The sequence below is a fragment of the Pelodiscus sinensis genome, chromosome 3 (assembly GCF_049634645.1).
Source record: "Pelodiscus sinensis isolate JC-2024 chromosome 3, ASM4963464v1, whole genome shotgun sequence".
NCBI lineage: Eukaryota > Metazoa > Chordata > Testudines > Trionychidae > Pelodiscus > Pelodiscus sinensis.
Genome location: NC_134713.1, coordinates 100,674,120 through 100,680,119, shown reverse-complemented (window position 1 = coordinate 100,680,119; position 6,000 = coordinate 100,674,120). Strand labels below are relative to the sequence as shown.

The 6,000-nt window shown below is 38.2% G+C and overlaps 1 long non-coding RNA gene across 1 annotated transcript in view; it reads left to right on the top strand.

The window, feature by feature from the left end:
- The first annotated feature begins 1,139 nt into the window (after positions 1–1,139).
- The window catches only part of LOC142827635 (uncharacterized), a 49,332-nt gene continuing 44,471 nt past the window's right edge, over positions 1,140–6,000 (top strand). Inside the window, exon 1 of the long non-coding RNA XR_012902334.1 lies at positions 1,140–1,304. This is a non-coding gene — a long non-coding RNA (uncharacterized LOC142827635). The remainder of the gene's footprint in view (positions 1,305–6,000) is intronic.

Below are 6,000 nucleotides of genomic sequence, written 5' to 3'. Positions count from 1 at the left end.
CCTCTGTGTACCCCTCAAGTTATACATATCCCTGGTTGAGAACTGCCAGTTTCATTCAAATTATTACAAAAAGCAGAATTGAAAAGTTTGGATTTAAATCTGGGTTCCGACTATGAAACTTTGTTTCCCTAAATTTGAGGATGGTTCTATCAAGAACTCAAACACCAATATAACTAACAACAGTGTATAAAAGCTAATTAAATTCCCTTTTTTAATCCTGAGTGCAATTGGCCCCATTAATAGGTGGCAAACTGAAGCACAGCGATAAGGGACTCACCCAAGATCACGCAGAAAGTGCCAGGCAGATCCAAAGTCTACTGAATATAATTTCCCATTGGCTCCACTGAATTTTGGAACAAGTCCTTGATGTCCTATGGATTTTAAGTATGACTCATTCCCAGTGTATTTTATTTCAAAGAACTTTAAGGGAAAACAGTCATCTCTGACTCATAAAATAAACCGTAGACTGGAAATTCATAAGATACCGTTCATAGCATTCTACCCACTTAATGGCTCTCAGAATGGCATAGATGATGAGTTTGTGTAGTCAACCAAATGACATGAAGGCCAAAAGGGAGGTTTAATTTGTATGCCAAATCATGGTTATCTCTGCACATTATTGTATTTTTGTTTGCGTAATATGTGTCCTGTTTTCATTGTATAATTATGCTAAATAGAATGATTAGCTAAATGAGCCATAGCATACCCAAGGGTATGCTACCACTTCCTGTGTTCCATTGCTGATGTCTCAACATCTAGTAGCATTTAACTAATTAAAACAATGTTAAAATCTAGCAACTTTATACATTTACTTTGCTAAAATGCTTTAGTCACTAATGATTTTATAAACACAATCTACATTATTCATCTTGTCACTTCTTTCATATGGATGGTGCAGAGCAGTAACAACAATTTCACTCCACATTGATCAAGTCAAATGGCTACCCCAGGTGTAGTAGAATTTATTGCATTATTGCCTCACCCTTGTCCAGAAGGGTTTAGGTGTGTCTTCTCCTGTCTCTTCATTGGTTTTTGTATTGGCTTTGATTCAAGCAGAGTTGGGTGTGTATGTGAGTACCATGCCCTGGTTCCCCAAGAACACAGAGCTGGTAGGTAACAATAGGCTATATTCAGCTGGGTGTAAACAAGTAATGTGTGGCTGCATCTGCTCCATACTAAAGTACAATATTCAGTTACTGAAAATACAAATGATGTTCCAGATGTCTGGCTTTCTTTTTTATCTTTGCAGCTAACTTTCAAAAGAGATCATGGAAGGTGAGAGGGCAGTCAAGTTTTACTCCAAGGTATGTTGGAATGTAATTATATCACATTTTTACCACAGAAAGCTACTTTCTGTGTGTTTTGGCACTATTAGGATCACTATTATTTTTCTAGTTTTCAGTTTGAGCCTCCATTTCTGGAAGTACTGTTCCATAGTTTGGAGGTCCTCACTTAATGCATTTTCAATGTCATAGAGGTTTAGTGCTTCAATTGTCATAATAAGATTATCTGCATATCTAAATTTTTGTGATTTAGCTGGAGGCATGTCGCTATCACTATGGCTACGTCTACACTGGCCCCTCTTCCGGAAGGGGCATGTAAATTTCACGAGTCGTCGTAGGGAAATCCGCGGGGGATTTAAATATCCCCCGCGGCATTTAAATAAAAATGTCCGCCGCTTTTTTCCGGCTTTTAAAAAAGCCAGAAAAGAGCGTCTAGACTGGCCCCGATCCTCCGGAAAAAGTGCCCTTTTCCGGAGGCTCTTATTCTTACTTTGAAGGCTCTTATTCTTACTAAGAATAAGAGCCTCCGGAAAAGGGCACTTTTTCCGGAGGATCGGGGCCAGTCTAGACGCTCTTTTCCGGCTTTTTTAAAAGCCGGAAAAAAGCGGCGGACATTTTTATTTAAATGCCGCGGGGGATATTTAAATCCCCCGCGGATTTCCCTACGACGACTCGTGAAATTTACATGCCCCTTCCGGAAGAGGGGCCAGTGTAGACGTAGCCTATGTGATAGAATGTACCCATGTAGTCACACCCTATGTACTATTGTAATAAGCTTTGTACAAAATATACATTGTAAGGTATAATTTGAAAACTAATAACTTAAGGTAAATAATGGTGAAATGTATGTAAAGTTATGAATTCCCCCTTAATGATGTTGGTTGTACACTTCAAACCCATGTAGCCCCAGGTAAACAGAACTGGGAAGCAGACCTTAAACGAAAGTATGTGTGAATGTGTGTTTGTATCAGTTTACAAAAAAGTTGTAAACAGGGTCCTCAGACAGTGAGAAGGGGGAGCACAGGAAATAAGGAAAATCTGCATTTCAGCAAACAGAAGTGAGAAGAAACATCACGGAAACGCTTTCATTTCATGAGACCTTTTTTACTGTTTGAATGCATTTTTGTTCTAATGAGTAACCTTTTTGAACATGCATCACAAAGGAGGACTGCACTAAAAAGAGGGGGGGAAAACACCTCAGTTCCTCTCTTTGTATCCATCTCTCTCTTTTTCATCTCAAATGACAAAAGAAACAGCTTATGGACTTTTGGGGCAGATCTGGGCCTGAAACATGGTCATCAATGTTACTGTAAGCCTCTGGTAAGAACATTACTTTAAACCAAGTCTGACTTGTTAAGTTTAAAGAACATGTTAATGCTTTTCTCATCATCACTTCTGATTTTAATGCTTCATAACCTGTACTCATAGCCTAGTTATTTGTAGTTAAATAAATATGTTTTATTCTTAATCTAAGCTAATCTAATATTGTAAATTGTTTGGGTAACCCCATTTAAGGTAGTAGAGAATTGTATGATGATACCCTTATAAGGGATCTAATATATCTGGAGTGTGCAGGAGAGGCTTGATGCAAAATACCCATTTTGGAGGAAGGGGAGAATCTAGGATGGGGAGTGTCTGGGGGGGGGGAGGGGTGTCACTCTGCAAGTAGTGAACAAGTGTTGAAGCCAGAGTGCATCTGGTGTTTGCTAACAGGCTGCGGCGGGAGGGAAAGAGTTAAAACTGCTGAATCAGGACTGTGGCTCTACTCAAACACTCGGGGTGTGACCTATATGCTGCTTGGCAGTTTGTGAGGAGCCCAGGGTAGAAGCTATGGAAGCAAAGCATTGTGAGGCACCCAGAGTTGCAGGGCAAGGGTGATATAGCCCCTCACTGGTTTTGATTGAACGCTGGAATGTCATACAGTATCACAAAATAAGAGACTTGGAGAAGAGCTCTGTGAATCTTGAAAGCTTGTCTCTTCATCAACAGAACTTGCAGCAATATAAGATATTGCCTCACCCATCCAATAAAGTTACAAAGCAGAGTGGTATTGTCCCTCCTTTAATAAGGTTAATATATGTTACTCCACCTGAGAGGCAGAAGACAAAACCCAGGCATCCCATCAGGCAGGGTGGGGACTGTGCCCCAAAAGTCACAAGATACTTTCTGATAGATCTCTTGGGCCTGCTCTGCACTTTTTTTTTTTTTACATATGCATGAAGTGCAATAGAATTTGGGGATCTTTTGATTTACATTTGTTCAAATTCAATAGCAGACAAGACAAATACAAGGTAGGTAAGTAACAAAGAAGAGCTCAGCAAAAGGAAGGAGGGGGAAAACTCGAGCTGTTTCAATAGTATACTAAGCTGTGCTGGGTAAGAGTCAAGATAAGAGGAAATGAATATGCCCTCTTCACCTTGAACATATGAGGTAAATGGAGATAGTAATGAAGTGGTGAAAGAATGAAAGTAGATGTTCTTTTACAATAATGCAGGAACAGTAGTTGCAGAAAGACAATATTCTAAGAACAGAAATATCTGAGAATCTGATGGCAGTGATAGAATATATCTTCCCCTTTTCTGAAATATTAAAAAAATGGAAAATAAGAGGCAGTAGAAGTAGACTCACAAGTCAACAAATGAGTAGAACGTGAAGTTAAAAATACTTTGGAAGGAAAGCACTAGAGAGTCTTTACATTGAAACTGATACTGTAATCTATTTCTCTGAGAATTAGAATTTAGTGTACACATTCTTGGTGTAAACTGCCATAGTTTCACCAAGGAGGGATGGCAAATTACACTAGCTGAGGATCTTCTCCATTTACTGTAATGACTGGGAAGAGCTGAAAGTAAATAATAACCTGTTAAAGTATCACAGTTGCAGATCAAGATACCTTGCATCTTAGTATCAAACTCTTGTATCTCCTGAAAAGGCCTTCGTTTAATTCCCTTAATTAGATCTGAATGAATCACTTGTAAGAAATCTGTGTGTGTGTGTGTGTAGGAGCTGATTGTGAAAAATTGCTAAATTCTTAAATGTAATTATTCACAAATTCAACTACACAATTCCCGGTTTGCAGGCTATTCACTAGCACCTTATTGGGAATAGCCCCATAGTATTGCTTCTCTTCCCTGATTGGATAACTGATGTATGTAATCAACATAGCAGAAAGCAAGCACAGAAATGTTCTGAATATGGTCCATTCAAAACCAGCTTTTGAATATGAACAAACTTCAGACAAGAATAACGAATAATTTTTGTCATCCCGTATTTAGTGGAAAACACTTCAAAATTATCACTTTTTTACAGACTGTTTTTAAGGACTGAAAACTAGCCAAAGACAATATAGGATAGCATGACCATATCTAACTATTATACTACAAATGCATTAACCAAAAATGATTACTAGTGTTACACCATCAATAGACTAAAGCAAAACTGTGTTGTGGTGCATTCTTGCAATGTTTAGTGTTCCACATTAGGACCCTACTTTTACTTGGAGAAAGAGAATCTAGAAGTAGCCAAATATAGCAAATACTGCAGCAAGATACACATCACAACATTTCTATCATTCTACCTATCAAAAGTGACTAAGACAACACGATGAATGAATACGAAGACCTCTCAGCCTCATGTGTACAAAATGTTCTCTAAATTACTCACTGATATTCAGCCTAAGAGGTAGGATTTCATATAAAATTGCACCCTTTAGAGCAATAATCTTGATGGACAAGGTACTAGAACAGAGATAGGAAAATGTCTGTCCCTGGGTTTGACATTTTGTGACTACTCCATTAAACCTCTTACATATAATTAGATGTTTTTATCTGAAAAGCACCATAAAAGCTCTTACAACTATAGTAGGTGGAGAAATTCTGGGTTTGGTTTAATGCTTTGGTAACAGCAGTCTTTGGAATAAGTTGATATTGAGCCAATTTACACAGGACAGGGCTCATGTTATGCAATATGAGAGGAAACAAACAAAGATTAGTCTCTTGATAAGCACTCTTCTGTTACACACTGTCAGCATGTCAAACATCTCTTTCTTCTCAATTTTATTTTGTGTTTTTAAAGTTTGAGGTGAAAGGGATGCATTCTAGTGCACAAACATAATTGGTTTGTTAATAGTACTAAATGTGGCTTTAACATTTTGGTTTATAAATCTACTTGCAGAACTTCTGTCATTGTAAAAACAGTGAGTGGTTCTGTGGCACCTTAGAGACTAACTAAAATATAGAAAATCATGAGCTTTTGTGGGTAAAACCCATTTAATCAGATAGCAGAAGTACCTGTCAATTGTAGGACCCGTGTTAATGAGGCTAATTAAGTGGGCTGGATGTGTCCCATTCATAGTTAATGGCATGGGAAACAGGCTTTGTTATGTGCCAATCAGTTAATAGCTTTGTTTAAGCCCAGGGTAATGGTGTCAAATCTGCAGATAAATCGCAGTTCTGCAGAGTCTCTCTGTAATTGGTTAGAGAAATTTCTTTGTAGAAGAATGGCTACTTTAAAATCCATGACTGAGTGCCCCAGCAGGTTAAAATGTTTCCCTGCAGGTTCATGTGTGTTACCATTTCTGATGTCTGATTTGTATCCATTTATCCTTTGTTGTAGAGACTGTCTGGTTTGGCCAATATACATGGTAGAGGGGCATTTCTGGTGCTTGATTGCATGTATCACATTAGAGGATGTGCAGTTGTATGAGCCCTTTTAAAAG